Source organism: Anopheles merus, chromosome 2L, assembly GCF_017562075.2.
Source record: "Anopheles merus strain MAF chromosome 2L, AmerM5.1, whole genome shotgun sequence".
NCBI lineage: Eukaryota > Metazoa > Arthropoda > Insecta > Diptera > Culicidae > Anopheles > Anopheles merus.
The window spans coordinates 14,435,870-14,456,608 of record NC_054083.1 but is presented as its reverse complement, the minus strand read 5'-3'; the positions used below and the strand labels follow the sequence as shown (position 1 = coordinate 14,456,608).

Sequence of the window (20,739 nt, the reverse complement as noted above, 5' to 3'; positions counted from 1 at the left end):
CGCTCTCTGAGCACAGTGCGAAAGTGCTAGCACAGTGCTAGCACTTTGGCACAGTGCGCTCTCTGAGCACAGTGCGGAAGTGCTAGCACAGTGCTAGCACTTTCGCACAGTGCGCTCTCTGAGCACAGTGCGGAAGTGGTAGCACAGTGTTAGCACTTTCGCACAGTGCGCTCTCTGAGCACAGTGCGGAAGTGCTAGCACAGTGCTAGCACTTTCGCACAGTGCGCTCTCTGAGCACAGTGCGGAAGTGCTAGCACAGTGTTAGCACTTTCGCACAGTGCGCTCTCTGAGCACAGTGCGGAAGTGCTAGCACTGTGCTAGCACTTTCGCACTGTGCTCAGAGAGCGCACTGTGCGAAAATGCTAGCACTGTGCTAGCATTTCGCACTGTGCTCAGAGAGCGCACTGTGCGAAAGTGCTAGCACTGTGCTAGCACTTTCGCACTGTGCTCAGAGAGCGCACTGTGCGAAAGTGCTAGCACTGTGCGGAAGTGCTAGCACTGTGCTAGCACTGTGCGAAAGTGCTAGCACTGTGCTAGCACTGTGCGAAAGTGCTAGCACTGTGGTAGCACTTAAGGCACTGTGCTGTGCTGTGCGCACAGTATGGTGTGCTGTGCGCACAGTGCGCACAGCAGCACTTTACCCAACACTATGTATATGTTCAAATGTCTTTTTTTGCGATGTACATAGACGAGTAACATGTAACAAGTGTTCAAATGATTTTTTTTTTCGATTTACATAGACGAGTAGAGAGTTAGAGATTAAAAGGTACCAGACAAACCTCTACATCATACAAGAAAAAAGCACGTTTAATAACGGTATTCTATTTGAAACAATAAATTACACAAATGAACTTGGGCGGTCTTCCGAATCTGTCATTGTGATTGTGCAGGAAAACGTGCTTAAAAGTTTAACGCTTCAAGAAAGCAGCAAGTTGAACAGGTACGACAAAAGTAAAGGATTAAGGGATACTCATTTTTACACGTTTGCGTTGAAAATTACAGAAGGGAGTGAAGCGAAAATCAGCTCGAGTGTTCTCCACGTTTTCCCAGTAATACTCATGTTAGGTCGGTTTCTGGGATAGATAGGTTGGGAGTTTGGGAACAAGATAGGTCGGATGGAATGGAATGGTTCGTTACAGGCTAGAACCGTACCAAAAAAGATCAAATGAAAAGGAATTTCAAGACGGTATTCTTTTCAAAGAGTGAAAAAGTTTCCCCGAAGGTAATTATTAGATAAAGTAAGTGTTGACACTGGGGAAGGCAGCGAATGACAGTACGAAAAAAAAAAGATAAACAACAAAAAACAGAAAAGAACCATAATGGGCTGAAGGGCTTCGAGCGTAGCGGACAGCAGTGAGAGGAAAGAAAAAAAATGGTAAGAATTTTGTTTCGCAGAAAATGGCTCTGTAATTAAATTATATCAAAGAACGGTTCGGACGCATAGCAATGTGAGTGAAGGCGTTGGCATATTTTTAGGTCGATTTAATTGCAATCATCCGCAACAAGTAGACACAACATAATTACCGATAATTGCACATGGTGTGTAGAAGTGACCATGACAAGTGTGCCAGTGGCCATGAAAAGGTAATTATGAAATTACAGTTGTACATATTGCACATGGAACATAGAGGGACAAAGATGATGGAATTGCCTTTGAATGATAAATCTCCTGACAAATTGTTATTGATGAGCAGCATCAACTCAGTGAAGTCATTTTTTGTCGTGATTCACATCGTTCAAAGTCGCTCGAGTATCATTATATGATGCAGAGAATCGCAATAAGGACAGTATAACTGGAAAAATAAATCATTCATGTTAGATAAGGACGCGTGGTACGATTTTAGCTTCGTTCCAAATCTCGTCAGTGTCAACAACTCCCAACGGAAAACTCAATATTAGTACGTGGCATACAGCAAACAATGAAAATTGAGCTTTTGCTATTTCTGATGGTTGTTCGTTCTAGATGGTTGCTTCGACTTCCGGATTGTAATTTGTGGCTAAATATAATTTGGAAACTTTAGCTTGGAACACGTTCTGGACAATGGATATCAAATGGTTTTATTTTATTTTAAATATTTTTTAATACTTCAAAAGCTCTCTTAAATATTTTTTAAAAGGAACAGAAAAAGAATAAGCAATTAAATAATATTTTATAAAATATAACGAAACTTTGTTACGGCTCAAAACTTATGGTTTCTCATATATTTTTGGATCATCCCCACATATATGTTTGGTATCGTTCTATTGGACATCAAATCCAATTTAACCTAAAAAATATGGGTAACGCCCAAGAAATCGTCGGAACGAACCAAAAAAATTTGGAAAGCATCCATTACATTGTCGAACACAACGAACAAACCTTAGAAAAGTCCTGTAAAAGATGTTATTTTCTACTGCAGGTTTAGAATTAATTTACAGGTTTAGCAGAGAACGAACGATTGAACGATTGATCCGATCAAATGATCCGGATCATCTTTATGAATGAACCGGAACTGAGCCGATCCTTAAAAAGATCCAAAACCTTTATTAATACCTTTTTCTGCTGCACCCTTCATTATATTCTCATTGTTACAATCATATGAGTGACGTGTGCTACGCTTTTTCCTTAGACAAATAGCTCATTTAAACTTTGATGAAATATGATGAATAAATGTATCAAAGCTCGCTGGAGAAGCAAAAAGCATTACAAATTTTCTAGTACACTGTCCTCTGACGTCTGCTTGTGTTACATTCAGGCAGATTGCTTTCCAAACATAATCCAACTCCCGACTCTGCACTGTTGCCGAGAGAACTCTTGCACTGTGCAGCTGTGCCCCCAACGATACCCGAGCACGAGAGAGCGTGTGATTGGCATATGAGTGAGGCCGATCTGTGAGTGTTTGTAAGATTGTATAAACACTAATCAAGCGCAAGCGGATGTGTGCAGAGGGCAAGGCTTTCTGTTTCCTTCTCAACTTTGCTAGTGTGTAGGTAACGATGCTATTAATAGCATTAATATCTACCAGCAGTGGTTTTTTTCCAATCTCTTCTCGACAGAGAGGGCTGGGAAAACGGTGCGCCGTGACTTGTCCCGTAACTTTCCCCATCTGTACTATGCATGCAGTTTCAATCCACTGCAATACATTCGACCAAGCTTGCCCTTCACAATTACAACGGCTGATGCTGACGTACGTGTGTATGACCTGACGTAGGCCTAACGTTTCTCCGCTACACGCTCTTTCCCAAAGGCGTACCGTCGACGAGTTTATGGAAGAAACCTCAGGATGACGTCCGCCCGTTAGCTCCGGAATAGTGATGGCTGTGGTTTGGGTGTGTTTTCACAATTTTCGTCGATTACAGTCTGTCACTGGTGATGGTAGTGTGTCAATTCCCCACCACAGACCTATGGTTGGTACAGGCTGTGTTTGTGTGCAACGTCATGTTTCATTTTGCCCAACTTTTCATCGAATGCGGCCCAGCATGCACTAGGGGTACTCAGGGTATCGGGTACTGGTTGCATCTCATGGTCAATGCTTATGCAAACCGGAGGAAAGCCTTGGCGTAAACCTAGCGTTCAACGGTTCCAGAAAAGTGTGTCAGATGTAGATCAATAAACGACCACTCAGTTTGCTGTGAGCGGAAACCACTGGAAGCCGGGTGGATGGATCTCTGTTCCAGACCCTGCTAGCTTCTAATAGCTATGAGGATAATACGGTATGAAAAGAGAGAAAATAAGAACCGAAGGAAAGAACGATATCCTGACGAGTCCTTGGATGAGCCTGCTCGTATGACAACCCGCCCTTTAGAAAACGTTTTACCCCGAGGGGGATCTGTCAATGGGTGTTTCCGAAATTGCCTCGGATTGGGAACGGCGGAGTTTTTACAGATCCAGCTGTCACTGTAGCACACTGACGTGTATTATGGAGGTGTGGTTCTATTACTTCAAAATATAATATAGTGTTACGTTACAAAACAGGAAATTTATCGAATCGTACCCTCCACTGTGTACAAAAAAGTGTTATGAGCAATGATTATTAAAGAACTGAAAAAAAAATCATAAATAGGTACAATGAAACAAGTAAACTCCGCATCACAATGATTGGGCAAACCTGCCTGATGCGGTAACGCGCATTTTACCTTTTCCATCTAGGAAACTGCTGCCGCAATATGGCCACCATTGCTGGAAAGATTGAAGAACGATGTTACGATACCCGTTCTTACCGCATGCTGTACGAAACTACACGAGAAGAGAAAAATCTGACAACTGCAGCATCAACCGATGAGGATGGTTATGAAATCCTACACTCTGTACTATTGCTAAATAACTCGCTACCGCCTGAATCCGCCTATACCGCACCGTTCGACATGCGCCACGGTATGATGACGATGATTGAATGAAATTGCATTTTTACTAATGGAAATATTTTTGCCTGACTAGCAAATAGGTGAATGTGCTGTGGCAGAAGTGCGATGCATCGTGTGGTTATGCTTTTTTTTTTGTTTGCACATGAAAAACATCACCCAAGAATTGAGGTTCTTTTTTTCTCCCGCTCTCGCATGCGCCACGCGTCCTGTCAAGAATTGCAGCACAGTCAGCAAAAATGTTTACCATGCAGAAGGCAATGGACGAAGTTTTATTGTTCACACTGGCAGAGCGGGAAAACAAAACGCAGCGGAAAAACGAACAAACGTCTTGGGTAAATGTTTTTGATGTGATTGCGAACGGAGCGAATGTTTGCTAAAGGGTAAAAAGACAGTAATATCAATTGCCGAGCAGCGCGAAAGAAGCAGCTGCCATCGAAAGATATGTTTCAAGGTAAACGAAAGCAGAGCTATGTTAAGACACGTTTTTTGTACCCTTTACTGATTGAGTGTTTTGAGAACCAACAAGAAGAAGACAAAGGCATTACATTCATTGCGCAAATGTGGTTTTTACTGTAAATGTGCTGATCGAGTGCGTTTTTAGAACGTTGATTAATGTAGATAGGATATGTCGTGGGAACGTCATTCCATGCGATATTAATTATACGCATTGATCGATTCATCGTTCTTACGTTCGCCACATGGAACCAAAAAAAAACTTGGAGTAGGTGTGATACCTTATATAGCGGGGTAGATTATGTTGTATCACATATGATCGGAAAATGTGGTATTTTTTATATAAATAATACTTTATATTCTGCTCTAAACTACTCCAAACATCAACTGATGATAGAAACGTATTTCACATTTATGTGGTCTCCAATAAACAACAGAAATCCAATATTTATTCGTAATCAATGTTCAAGCATTGGGCTCAGCTATAAACTTAATCTTTAAAGCTGCAAACTTTTACACATTACTTTATGTAGGCTTAGAATAAATTCTCCATGCAACCACTACTCTAAGGCTGTTGCCCATTAGGACTTTCTCTATGCTGAGAACGTGGAATTGAGGTTCAAATATGGTACAGCTGATATTAAGCAGGATATACTTCATACACGTGGGTACACTTACAGCAAAAAGTTAGTTAAAAGGACTTGCAAAAACATTCTCAACAGCACGGGAGACAATGTGTGGCCAACACTACACCATTGACAGTGAGGCTAAATCTCGAACCGAAAAGTATTTGCGGCGTGGTAAACAAAGTGTTTAAAACGAGCACCGTCAACTAAACCGGAAAGACTGTGGACGAAGACAAAGAATGTGACAAGTATCGTAGCCTATTTTATCATTTTTTAAGTGCACAAAACAAGAAGGTGATACAAGATAGCAATGTACATGTAGATGTAAGGCATGTGCTAAGCAGAACGACCCAGTTTCGACACATACCATGCAAAGTATAGGGTGTGGATTAGAGCAGCTTCGGTACACTCGACGTTGTTGTGCAAGGAGATGTAAATTATTAGAAAAGTAAGATGTAAATAAAGTCCTCCAGAATATTTGTTGTTCACTTATGATAGGTTTGCTGCATACATTTGTGCGTTGGAAAGTGAATGATTTTTTATAGTTTTCATGAATGAGAATATTGTTTTGTATTCTTCTTTATATTGTGCAACCATGTGAAAGAAAAGTTCAAAGCATTCAATAAATTGCTAACATGGCTCCTAAAGTTGAATCGTTTTGAAAACAAAACAAAAAATCAAAAGGAACGTTTCTTGGTCGAACAACAAAATTCGAAAAGAAATAAAAACTGAATATTGCTTTGCGATTGTTAGACATCCCAACTTGAGAAGGGTTTTCGTAACATGAAAGGGTTTAATATCGTACAGGGCGAGAATAACCAAGTCGAAAGATGATCCCAAATACATGGTGTCGGTATTTTGCTGTAGGTAGGTGGTGGTAGGTTACGGATAAGATTACATCAAATTAAATGGACAAATCCTTGCCTTAAGGGATCATTGCAAACAATGATGGTGTTGTCCCAAACAGTCATGAGAAAAATGTGTTGTTGGTGGAATAATAACTGTTTTGATTTTATTTCATTATGACGATTAAACTGTTACTATATTTTTACTTCAATGGTTTAATGCTAGTATATACATTGATTAGATGAAGTTAGCAAAAGTAACTACGTAATAATACCAAAAGTAAGTAATAATTCTATACAATATATATATAGCGAAATGAATAACACGCATGGTATAATGGAATCATTATGCCTTTTCTAGATAGTTTATTTTTGGTATTTTTCTAACAAGAGCCCCGAGGCAGAGCTATTTATAGTAACCATAATCTATCTGAGCTTATTAATTATTAAAAAACAGTTTCCTGTGAAGTCTTGCCGAACGAGAGTAATTGCAAAAGATTATGAAAAGAATAGGCACAGCTGGTACGATGTCTAGGATTCGTTGAAACACTAAAAAAATCTTACTGCTGCCTAAGAATACAAATGTTGAAGAAATTTATATTTAATTCCATCGTTTTGTCTTGTAGCACTCTTTTGTTCACTCTGACTAACTGGGCCAAGCAGTATAATCATTTGGTATTTTTCGTGTGAGCTCAATGATGCTTTTAAGCTTCTATCAGCTCTGATACCATACTGTAAGTCTTCGTAAGCTTCTCTTTCATTTGTAATTAGTTTTCCATGGCTGACTTTATATCCAAGAAAAATGGTTTATCAGATAAATCTATCCTTAGTTATGGTAGTACTAATGATGATATTGGTGTTCTAAAATATATTCTATACGATAATTTATAAGTATTTAGGTATTTTTGTTTACGCGAATTATTATCTGGTCTTTTACAAAGGGTTGAAATGTTAGTTTCATCCATCTAAATTATACATTTCTGTCGATTTAATAATGCAGAAATTTTATATTATGATTGTTTTCTTCACTAATCTGATCAGACTAGCGCAGTTTCATTCTAATTATACACAGTTTTTTACCGGAATTGTTTCAATTTGTTCGTTAAATTAAATGGTTGTTTTTTGGAAGGCTAAACGTTTGTTTATTTTTCTATGGTAACAAAACAATTTATTTTGACCTTATTGACATTTTAACTTCTTAACTTTAGCTTTAAGATATATCTGCACCACAACCAATTGCACCACTATTGGTATGTTTGTCTTAGTAATTCGTAACCGATGAGAAATGTTTTACTCACAACCCGAGAATTCTGTCGATAGCCGAATTTTTGGCGAAGCGTGCAAGAAAATAAAGGAACGGTTTAATTCAAAAAGGAGATTATACAGCCAAAAGAGCAGCTTTATTTCAGCTGGCATGAAAAAGCTTTCGCTCACAAAATTAGAAAATTCCACCATCAATTGAACAAGATAAACAGAACGTAAGCAGTGGTGCTAATGTTTTCGCTTTGCTCGCCTCGACACGAACAGTGCATACTAAATGATGCGAAATGTGACGCACCGATGGCCGGGCGGAAAAAAGGGGAAACGAATTTCGTGGAAATCAATCAACCTGAAGCTGTCGTTAGGCAAATAAAACAAATATCATTCTTGTTGTTTTCCTTTTATTTATGTGCTACGCGGCAGCCTTTTGCGAGTCGTGCCGTATCTAGCAAAGAGATCGAGCGCCAACTTTCGCAAGACCTAGTCTCGCTTAGGGCCAACAAGAAGCGAGTCATTCTAACTCATTCAATATCGCGTTTATGCTTGGTTGGTGTATGGCAGGAGGGGATAAGATAAGGGACCGCCGTGAGAGCGTGCGACGCATTCCATCAATTCTTCAGCGACGTGGAAGTGTATTTGATTACCACACGTTTGCTGATGCTAGGAAGACGTTAAATCAATTTAGACAAGGTGTGGCTGAAGTAATGGTGTAGAAAAGACACCACTTGTGGATGGGCTTGCGTGAAGCTATAACGAATATTTTCATCACGATCGCTATGAATTACTTAAATGTAAAATCTTACTCCGTGTATAGTTTTGATGATTTAACGACTTGCATTTGTAGAGAGATGTGATAGAAATAACATTGAAAATCAACGCATTGACTGCCTCTTAAATTGTCTGTTATGGTCTGTTGTTGTCTGTTGCTCCTAATAATGCTCCATATAAGGTGTGATACTAAGCTTAAATGTATAGCGATAATATTACATTAGATCTAGATTCGCTAGAAAAAAAGAAAGATTATATTTCAATATCGAGGAGCGACAGTAGATATATCCCTTTACCCAAGTTTCTCGAAAAGTCTAGGAAAAACGCCTGTTCTTGAAAGGCTACAGCTGAAGTATACAATTCCCAAATTGATGGTTTATACTTTTAATACTAAACAGAAACGTTTCAATACAAGACTTTCCTGGTACAATAATATTTGTTTTAACTTTCAAAACCTTCTACAGTGTTGTCGGAGTGCTTCCCAGGAGACAAAACTTTGTCTCGCGCAAAGATAAAATGCAAAGTGTATGTTACATGCACGTAAAAGATTGAAGTAAAAGATTTACAAACCCTTGGAAAGCAAAATAAGGAAAAAATGTCAAAAGTTTGCTAGTTGTTTTTTTGCACAGAAATAGGTGCAGTTTTCTAGGTGGTTGTTGTTTGTGTAGCAAAGTGGGAATGTTAATGGCTGGGGGCGGGTTGTAGGTTGTACAGTACGCTAACTTCAACTAGTGGTGGCTCATTGGATAGTCATGGAAGTATTCCGTACTGCCAGTTCGTATCCCGCTCAAGTGCACAATCAAATTGTGTTTGCAAAATTATGTGCTCCATTACTGCCACCTCGAGGAATAGCAGGGCGTTGCCGCTCGCGTGACCGGCTCGTGCAGATTAAGCTCAGTTTCTCTGGAGCTCTCACTCTGCGCACGTATGTACAGTATCGCTCTCTGTTTCCATTTCCTTATGGTCTTTCCATCCTACCCAGCAATGGAGGATTTCATGAGCTGCTCCCTGCTAGACATCGTCCTTAGCCGGCGTGGGATTATGGCGGCAGTTGTTGGAACGCGTCAGAACAAAGGACATAGGTCACCCGATGTTTGCCCAATCTTCGTCCCGTGTATACATAGGATAATGTATCCTACCACTCGTATGGAACATTATGTGAGCAGCTCCCCGTGACAGGAAGTTAGCGGGCACAAGTACGCTACCCAAACCCATAGCCGGAACATGATTTCGAGGAACGGGAAACCGCCTCAGTGGTTCGGTTTAATGTTACGCGCCCGAGACACACAACCCCCTTAGTTTCACCTTGGTACCACTCCACTCTTTCGGGTGTACGATTGCTACTCTCCTGTTGTGATAAGAAAACTTGAAACAAAAGCCGATTAGATTGTTTCATATTTATTTTGGACCTAAGAAGCATGCTCGGTACACGCGCGGGCAAGCATATGAACTGGTCAAAGCGGATTAGATCCGAAACGGCCGTGCACCCATTAGCTATAGCAAGTGAACGGCTGGGATGAGATTCAGAGATGGGGTGGATAGGTGGATGACTGTGAACAACGAAAGCCGTTGGCAAAAGTTCTGCTCCCAGTTACTGCTCGAAAGGGTCAACCGGGTTGGCGGGTACGAGTGCCCTTGGGTGGGTTGGAGCAAATAAGCTGAAGCTGCGGCAAAAGATAGCCCAATGTGGCCAGGTTTCTTTGAGCATGCTGCCAACAACAGGGGAACGACAAACATGAAAATCAAAAGATGACAATTAGAGAAACATAATGTGACGGTTTGTTCCACGAACGTGACGTATGACGAATTATGGCGTATGGCTATTTTCCCCACCCACGGGAAAAGTGGAAAAATCTAATAGTGCTTCTAGCGAAACATCAGCAGTAGCCGGTAGGGATTCGGACCCCACCTGTTGACGGGTTGTGCGGCACGTGGGTTACCATATTAAGTATGACCGACAGCGTTGCTCATTGTCATGTTTGGTATATTTTAGGAAATAACATTTTTGTCAGTGTTTGCTAGTAAATTAGACCGATCCCCGTGATGTAGTTTGCTTTCTAGAAAAAAAAAAACAGGTTTGTGTGAAACAATGAAGTCTTATGTAAAATCATGATGCTTTTGAGGAAAAAATAAAACTAATTTGATGAGCTTATATGCTTCATTAGCCTGTCAGCCTGACATATATTTATAGCCAGACGCTAAGCTAGGCAGTTAAACTTTTGCTAATTTAACATTAAGTTATGCATATTAGATAAATTTAAAAAGGAATGTGCACTGTGCGTTGAGCTGGTGATTCAATAAAGTGATGGTGAGGTGTGTTAGTATAAAGAGTAATGTAGAATATATGTGAAATGGGGAAGAGGAAGGGGAGTGTGCGCGAGCGACGGAATGTGCGCGAGAAGGAGATAATAAAGAGAACATGCGAGAATGAGCTAGGAAGGAGAACGCGGTTACGGCGGGTAACGCGGAGCGAGAGGGAAGATGGGCAGAAACTATAAAAGCGGTGTGCGCTTTGGGGACGAGGAGTTAGTTTTGGGAACGATACGGGAACGGATAAATGTGAACTACAAATCGAGTGCAAATAAATCGTGTAGAACTCTATTTTCCGGTGTCCTTATTTACTCCCCATATCACAGCTAACTTCACATATATACTTCTTTAAGTGCTTGCTTGTTTGTATTATGTTATAGATTTGATGGTGTATTTTTTAATTCGTTTTTGTTTGACAACTGTTATGAAAAATTAACATAATGAATATGATAATAAGATAATAAGGTATTAAAAAAATAATTAGAAAGAGAGTCTTCAATAATTCGAGATACGCGCGCGTTTAGTGGACTTTGAGGACTAGACTCACTAATAGTAAGATGATAGGACTTAGAAAAACCCTACCGGATTCATTAGTAGAGTTTGAAAACACTGAATTATCCACTTGAGATTTGTATTAAAATAATATTTTTTGTACTAAAATAAGAAAGATTAATATTTATGATAATTTCGTTCTTCTCGAACCTTTGAAGGGATGAAGGGATCATCATCATCAAGTTTAAAGGATCTCTGATTCAGATTGATGAAGCTCAACGAAGCTTTGAAATGAATGAATGAATGCATCTGAATCTTCATAGATTCATGAATGTATAAAGATCAATGTTATGTACGCAACCAGTTCGGTGTAACCGCGATTCGATTATGTCCTGCAACTTACAGCATCCGATATCGCAAAAAGCCGTTAAGGCGTAGTCGCTAATAAGATCACTTCTTCTGCTTTCATACGATTCATAAATATTCTGATATCATAAAATAAAAATATGAACATTGAAAAATTCCATGTTTATAAGTCTAGCTTTGAAGTAATCGTGTCATTGAGACAAAAATATATACCTCAGTGTAACATCATTGACACTGTTTACTACGTGGGATCAAGCACATAATTATAAAAGTAGCTTGAAGTGTAAATTCTTTCCACACTCACTGTTGTTTACCCGGTAGTTAAACAGAGTGCTACTATTAGCTAGGATTGGGCACAACTTTGTTGCGCTGTAGGTTTTTTTCTGGCGAGGCTTTGTATTCCTATCTGGCAGATAGCACATCGCCTTACCAAGCACGAGTGTGCAGAAGTAATGAGAAAATCAAGCAATCGTGGTTTTACACAGAAGTCGTCAGATAGATATTCATCATTGTCTCTTGAGGAAGGGCAAAACCGGGATGGTCTTGAAAAAAAAAAACGAAATCAAAACAAAAAACTCGTGAGAATCCAAAGAATACGGGGCTGAAGCAAAACCCGAGATGGTGAAAGCATAAGCGTGACAGGGAACGGCACCGAGATGAAAAATAATCTCCTTCCTGGCGTCGCTCTCACCCATCAACGGCAGAGAGTAATGGAGATGCCGGAAGGTCTGATAGTGGCGAGGCAGGATCGTTGAAAAAATTCAACTTATTCTTCCCGGCAGAACAATGTTGAGTTCAGTTGTATTATATTTCATTTTCGTGTTGCTTTGTCTCTCGATCGCCCGCACTCCCGCGATTTTTTCGCTTTTTGTCGGATTTTTTCGGATCATGTTTTTTAGTCCCGTGCTCGATGATGATGACGACATCGCGTCCGCACCGGCCGATCCGGTACCATGTGCCTAGCAATAGGCTTCCAATGCGAAGCCATGGAAGCGTGAGCGTTTTCTAATGCTGCGAGGAGGTACGTACCATGCCTTACCACCATCTTCTCTTACGTTTCACACGCGGTCCGTTGCTCCATCAAGCCACCTACACAGAACCCAGTTGGTGGGCGAGTTATGAAAATTCTTTGATGTTTTTGCCCGGTCCCAGCAAAGAGTACCCCGGAACGAAGATCGTCGTGGCCGTTATTAAGGAAACGATGGGGATGAAAAAGAATGTCAAAAGGAGTTTCCCAAACGCGCTGGTTCTGTATCATACGAAACACAAAACTACTGGCGCGAGTGAGTACTACAGACGAAGAAAACCGAGATTTCCTGACAACACTTTTTCTATCCGTTTGCGTGCGATGGCTATCCGGTTCCATATGGTTGTTGTCTTGGCCAGTGCTGGTGGAAATAATGTAAAAGGCTCCCTATCAAATTCAGTTCTGCGTTTTTAGTCATCGTTAAATGGTGAAATGGTTTTTAGCGATGTAAGGCAGTATACGATTATTTCATTGAGAAGGATTAGAGTTAGTGTATAGTTTTGAGTAAATTGTTGTCAAATCACATGCTTACACATAAAACACTGCCAAAACGATGTTCGATTGAAAGCCAAACAAATGATCTCAGTCATACATATTATGAAAGTTATGCATATATATTTATGCATCGTACGTTGTTTGCTTTGTTACAATTTCTGGCCCAGTTACGGAGCCACATAGCCTGAAGAAATTCGTTCTATAAATTTTACCCCAAAAACAACGTGAAGTATTATTGGCGGGGAGGGAGTTCGGGAAACATGAAAAGGGACATATTTCCACCGACATGGGAATGTTTAATATTCTCGTAGTATGAGAAATCCCCACCGAAACACACACACACACACTCGCACACTCATATACACACATATGGATTCTGACATCGCTCAATCTCTTGGTTTTGTTAGAGCGGGAAAATTCCTGACTACAGTTTTCCGCATCTGCTTGCGCAGTGGAGGGGTGTAACATGGGGTAAAAGTTGCAAAAAAGGCTCACTTTTTCCCGTGCCCTGGTCGGTCAGCAACAGCGATTAGTCGACCCACGTGTCGTCGTCCGTATGCTGGAACACGTTCTGCAAGGTTTTGTGTCTCGCGGTACGTGTGCATGAATGATGAACAACGCCCAGGCCCGGTGGTAATAATAGTGGTGGTGGTGGAGGTGAATAAATGCAACCCGTAGTTGCACTATTCCCCGTTCGAGCAGGTGGTCGTCACGCTGTAGCCAGTGATCTAGTTCCGATGGTGGCAATTTAATGTGCCGGTCAGCCCTTCGTGGCTTAAACGTTCGCCTAGGTGGTATATTGTCGGTGGTTTATGGCATCACTTTGCAAGAGCGTTATCGTTGGGTTAGCCGACAGTTGCATCTGAGGCAGTTGGAGTTCCGCTTAGCTTAGCCAGGGTACTTTGCAAATTTTGCGGAAATGTTGAATGTTGAGGTGGTGTTGGTGGATTTAAATCGCTTTTTGAACTTCAAATTGGAGTGTTTTATAGTCTATTGCGTTAGACGTAGAATTTATCGTTTAGGATTGCAAACAGTAGAAACGGTATTTGTATCTATTTGAAAAGCGTTTTAACCATCAAATAATGAATTTCGAAACCATTAGGGTTGTTGTGCCTGGTTACAACCACTCGGGCCTTTTTTCCTTTTTATTTTGGGCCATTGTTTGTTGAATGTTTCCCATTCGCTCTCAATATTATAAAGATCTGAATATTCGTTATTAAGAAGATCATTGTTGTAATTCTATACCTATTCCTTTTTAAAAAGTACACCATGTTACTGTCGAATTGTGAACTGAGAGAAAATTTAATTTATTGAAAATGATGTTTTTTGTCCAAAATAAGAATCCGATGACGTATATCGCAACCGAATCTATTTGCGCATTCAAATATTGTTCCCTGTTAACATTCATTTAACACTGTCTTGCCGCTAGACATTATTATCCATTACATCCTTATAAATAAAAAAATCTGCTATGCACAACAAAATGAGAAGAGGGAATGAATATTCATTACAGGATCTTTTACTCAAATCCTTAGCTAGGGGATAAAACATTTCCCTTCCTGTGCGACCCAACAGTCCCGCGATAGAACGAAAGCAACAGTCCAAACGTACCCCGGCTGTGTCCAATCAACTGTCGTAGGACATTATTCAACAGATCCGAGGAAAAGGCACTGACATGTCCGATACCCATTTATAACACATTGTTTCTTTTGAGCCTGGCTGTCGGACGGGAATATCCAAAGCAGCAGAGAGTATCTGTCTAAACCTGAACCTTAAAGTGTAATTAATGTATTTTTCTACCGTCTCACCTGTCGGTAATGAACAACCAGCACTCTCATTAGGGGTTTCATAGGACCTTGCTTGGTGCTAGCGAATATTATTTGTATCAGAATGTTTTATTAGCAGCTTTGGAGTTGTTTGTAAAGCAAGATGTAATTAGGAAATGGAAAATTGACTTTCAGAGTATTATATGTTATTCTTTCGTTAGGTTAGCAGCTATGTGTGCAACAGATTTCACCACTAAAGATGTAGTTATTTGAACTATGTTACATTTTTACAGTACGTTTAAAAATCGCCAGGTACCTTACAGGTTGTATTTAACATTTTAATTAATGTACCCAATACATCGTTTCATCACCGTAAACTCAACAAGATATTCGATATCCGTATCTCAAAGAACGTATATCAAAAAAAAAAACTGCAAATGAGTGAAATGTGCATAAAACTCCTGTGGCTGACAATAGTAAATTCTAGGAATGAATAATCACTATCGTGTGCTTACGCCCGTTCCTTGCACCCACTTGCTCGGTGACCGTATGACGGATGTTTAGAAAAGCACATTTAACAGCCATGGCGGATTTGGTTGATGGATTTCCAATTATTTCGTTCCCAGGATTACAGCACATGAACGTGCAGCTGCTGTACACAATTATCCGGGAGCCGAGCAGCATCGGCGACGGGATGCACAAAGCAACACACTGTGCACATGCTGCCTTGTGCACTGGCATGGGTGTTCATGCTGGTAGGCCTGCATCTGCGTTTCCAAACAGCTATATATTAGACAGGATTACACCGGATCTGTAGCAAGACAAGCGGCAAGTGGAGGAAATTGTCGTAGCCGGCATGACCTTGGCTTAGTAAATCACTCACATTCACGAGACCATGAATACCATTTTAGAGTAGGCAGCTTCTGCACAAAAATAACCCACGTTGGTGTAATTATAGTCAATGTGTTTTAGGGGACACTTCAATTGATTTGAATTTACTCCCCAATAATTGAATGAATTTTAATCGTTTTCATTAGCAATTTCATTAAAGCTTCAAGGTAATACCGATAAAACAAATGATCTTATATAGATTTCTACGTAGACTCGTCCGTTACAAATACGAGTTTAAAAATTTAAAACCTATTACTGCTCCGTTTTATCGTTTATACTAGAATGCTGAAATTTTAGCATGTCGGTGGAACAATGCTTATCATTTAGGTCGTATTTTCTATACCTAATTGACAGTTGCATTCTACCTTATTAGATTTCGGTAATTGTGTACAATACAATCATGCATCAAAAATGTTTTCTACTTGATATAAACAACTTGGCTCCCTTGAATGAATGCCTCCATTTACAGTGTTGTTTCATAGTTTTAGTTTTTTTCCAACTGTTTAAATTATATTATTAATTATAACTATTTTCATTCACTATTTTGCTCTGTGCCAAGACCTCCGTAATTAGAGTAATGTTTGTATTTATTTTCAGTCTATAATTTAAAAAATAGACCGTTTCTGGATAATCGCGTGAATGAGAAAAATGTAATTGATGTTCGATGAAACATTTTTGAGCTCATGCATATTCAAAGGTAATTAAAATACGCTCCGCAATGAATGCAAACCTTGTTTTGCCGAGCAAAAAGTGCGTACAATTGAAAATTATCTTAAAAAATTTCATCCTTTATCCAAGCACTCGTATAAAACCAATGTACTCTCCCTTTTAAAAGGGTTTCTGAGTGATTTGTTGCCTGTTAGCGTTCAATTTGCTAGTAAATTTCAAACACGACCGCCCATCATCGATCCAGAAATTGGAAGTGCATCTGTCTTGCACGTGAAAATGGCGCTCATTATGTAACGGGCTCGTCCATCACTTTTCCTACGGACGATTGATACCATTGTCACTCACGTCGTTCCGGTACGCCTTTCTCAGACGTATTCACAGTCGCGCGGACAAAGTGGCTGTTAAGAACATTGAAATTAAGCTTGCATTACTGTTTAAACGTATCCGCAAAGTACGGATCTCTACTCAAGCTCATTCCAATCACTCTTTTCTCAAACCATTGTACACTTATCTTTCAATCAAGCACGGCGATGCGTCGGTCGGTTGTAAACCACCTGCGGGTAGGAAAAACGCGACCGCCGTTTTTCTTCACTACATTAACCACGCCCGCCGTCGATCATCACCAGCATCAACATCATCAAAATCATCATCATTCTCATCACAACCACCAGCACACCATCAGCATTATTGTGGTCACCACCACAAAACCACGTAGTAAGGCATGGTGTGGGATTTTTCGCCGCGTCGAAGATTTATTTCTTTTGCACTGTTCTGTCGTTTCGCGATAAATCATATCCACACGGGTAGATTGTTTGATCTATCGACAGTAAACTCCCTCCAGACATTGAGTACACACATAGGACTCACAACACTATACAAGCACACACAGAACGAAGCATCTAAAACATGGCGATGTTGTGACTTGTCTCCACACTGCTCGCGACTGTGTTCGATCTTAAGCGAGGCGCACGGAAAGTGAATTAGCTCCAGCACACAATCGAATCAAATAGATGTACAAGCCCTTGCCGTAAATTTCGACTGACGATCCAGGCAGGTCCACTCCCTGCTTTGTTGTCATCTCTTTCCCTCTCTTTCTTACTCTCTTTCACATACACAAACACACACACACATACACGCGCACATACATATGTTCTTTCTCTCTTCAGCACTGGTATTTTATTCTCGAACTACGCCATCAGGCGTTTCTGTTCATTTTCATTCTTCAGCTAACTGTTCCAGGCAAACTGTCGCTAACAAATCCTGCTTATCTTATCAAAAGGGGGTTTGTTTTCGTTTGTGATTAAAATAACTGCCACCAAAACACCACTTTCACTACACAGCCCATCGCACCATCGCGGTGGCTTCGTGAGGGAAGGGATGGGCTTTCATAGCTACCGAGCCAAACAGTGGAAAACTTTCGCTCAGTATTTTCCACTGCCATTTTGCTCGTGATTTTTGTCGTTTGTGGCTGCTGTTTGATGATGCTGCTGCCTCATGCTTTTGGCTTATCTACTTCTGACCACGAACGGTGCCGGCCCCACCCACACCGATATTGTGGTCAGAACCCGTCCGCCTCTTCTTAAAGCCAGCAAATCGTGCGCAAAATCGTTGCATTTTGAGTTTGCTCGTAGATATTCCATTGGAATTATGTGCAAGTTATAGAAGTTTACTGATACAACAAACTAATGGGATATAACCTGCACGCTCGTTAGCTTTTAAAACACACACACTCACACACTAACGGTATGTTCCTGATGCAAAGGAAAGGTAATAAGGTTGGTCGGTTTATAAAAAACGTTAACGGTACGATATGAAAATTTTCGTAGTAACCGCCAAATACACCCGATAATGGATGTCAAGTATTTTTTTAAAATATGGTTTTAAACTCTAGATACGATGTACGACGGTAAAGTGCTCACGTCATCTATACCACAAACTCCTTAGAATTGAACCTATTAATCGCAAACAAATGCAACTCGGTCTGGGCTGGAGAAATATTATCACACTGCACGTAACATTCAAAAACACATTCAAACCATTAATTTCGGCCACGCACGGCCACTGGTAACACGCCTTTTTCTTTCTCCCTCTCTCTCTCTCTTTCTCTCTCTCTCTCTTTCTCTCTCTCTCTCTCTCTCTCTTCCAAACATCCACACACAAACACTAATACACAGACGCTCTCCCGTGAATTCGAAACCGTTGAAAGGGAAAATAAACTTTTCCATCCGATCTTACGAAACACTTTGATCAGCTTCGCACGATCGCAAAGCAACGCGATACATAAAAGAGGAAAATTCTTTTGGCACGGTATTGTACGCGAATGAACGCCGTGCTCAGTTGCTCGGCGTTTGATTTGTCTATTTGTAGCGACGACGAATATCGCTTACATCAAACTAAGAAATGGTCGTTAAAACCGCGGGGTTTGTGATAGTTCGAAGGAACCAGCTTCTCTCCCTCTCTCTTTTTGATGTGCTTCGTTGCTGCTGTATTTTCTTTACACGCTCGACACAATTAAAGAGGGGCGAAGTGGTGGGCGGTGGTTCGGTGGCCATAACCGTCGACTGACCGAAAGACCCTCCACCTCTGCTTACGTATACACACCGATCGCGTTGGAGCCGTTATCCGTACGCTGTCGATTGCGAGCTAGTACTGAGGGGACGCAATCATTGGGCCGCTTGGCAAAGCAACAAGCAACATGTTGAATCTGGTGAGTGCCGTGCAGGACAGACTGCGCGCGCGTCAGTGAGTGCCGGCCGTCCATATACGTATATACGCCCTCACGCCCGTCGGCCTTCCAGTGAGCGGTCTTTGTTAGGATGCTGGAACGTTTGAAATCGGCAGCGTTTTGGGTCGAAAACGGTGATGAGATCTGGCCATGTGACCTGTTGACCGGTGCAGGCAGTCTGTTGGCTTCCAGCGCAATCTAGTAGAAGCGTTCGACCGGTTCGCATCGATGGAGAGCCTTGTTATTGATGGATGTAATGGTAGACGAACGGCAAAAGGGTAAAACACTACTAGTATTTTGAGGTACACTTAGTCTACAAAACTGTTCTTTAGTTTTCAATCTTTGTGCTGATATTTGAACCACCACATCAACAATCGCCCAACGGAACTGAACGGAACTCAGAGCCTAAGCTTTCAAGAAGGAATTGAAACGTAACTGCACGTACAAAAACGTCGGACGCAATATTTTGTAACAACGTGACGATGTTCTTACCACAAATATTTAAATAATGAAAAAGTATATTGTTACTAGCTGATTAAAACGCGCATATTCAACTGACGAGGGGACTAAGCTTTCAAGAATAAATCATTGTCACAACATTTCAGCGATTAATACGGTGATTAAAACCCGGTCAGGATACACTCCTGTCATACTGTTTAATTGGTTATTACTTTTGTGTTGCCGATTGTGTTGCCCCTCCCGTCGTAATTCCGACGATGCGATACGAAACAAAGCGGTTGAGAGGTGTTTTAATTTTATGGAGGCGCCCAGTACATGGTACAGTACTTGGCATCAAGTATCCTTTACCGCACTTGCCGTGAGTGAAGCAAAGGGAATCTTGCATGGAGGAAGAAAAAGGTCACCACGCTTTATCGCATGATGCGTTCGCAAAAGTGGGTGTGTTCCGAAGACAAATGTTCCTTTTTTTGTGGTGTGGTCATTTTTTTAATGATATCAGTTTCTTCCATCGAAACATTTAGGAAGGAGTAAAAGCGTTAGGATGAAACATTTCGTCTGAACTTTTATGGGTATTAAAAGTGATTGTTCGTAATGATTGTTCACAATGGTTGTGTATATCGATGTGGACGATTCAAATAATGATCTATGGAGGCTTTGAGACTTTTAATGGGATCCATGTAATACGGTTGCAATGCGTAATGCGTAATGCGAACGCGAAAAGGATGTGTAATTCGAGGAAATGTACACGCAGACGTGTTTAATAAATTGAACTGAATTCATAAATAAAAATTATGGGATTGTTTGGACAGGCATAAACTTTTAGAGAAAAAAAGAATATTCGTGGCAATTAAATAAAAAGGAATTGATAAAAGAAAAAAGAGTCTTAATAATAGTTATGAAAATAATAATAATAATAATAATAATAATAATAATAATAATAATAATAATAATAATAATAATAATAATAATAATAATAATAATAATAATAATAATAATAATATTAATAGTAATAATAATAATAATAATTAAAATAATAATTTAAAATAATAATAATATAATAATAATAATAATAATAATATATAATATTAATATAATAATATAATAATAATAATAATAATAATAATAATAATAATAATAATAATAATAATAATAATAATAATAATAATAATAATAATAATAATAATAATATAATAATAATAATAATAATAATAATAATAATAATAATAATAATAATAATAATAAT

At 39.9% G+C, this 20,739-nt stretch overlaps 2 protein-coding genes across 12 annotated transcripts in view; both read right to left on the bottom strand.

The window, feature by feature from the left end:
* The window catches only part of LOC121591440, a 31,407-nt gene extending 12,426 nt beyond the window's left edge, over window positions 1-18,981 (bottom strand). The window contains exon 1 of one of the 4 annotated variants that reach the window (XM_041911921.1): window positions 18,914-18,981. The gene's annotated coding sequence lies outside the window, so the exon portion shown is untranslated. Of the gene's footprint in view, window positions 1-17,168; window positions 17,196-18,242; window positions 18,317-18,903 lie in introns of those variants that run through there. The other 3 variants (XM_041911922.1, XM_041911923.1, XM_041911925.1) reach the window with 3 other exon arrangements.
* The window catches only part of LOC121591439, a 111,203-nt gene that overhangs the window by 30,868 nt on the left and 59,596 nt on the right, over window positions 1-20,739 (bottom strand). The gene's annotated exons all lie outside the window — the stretch shown is intronic.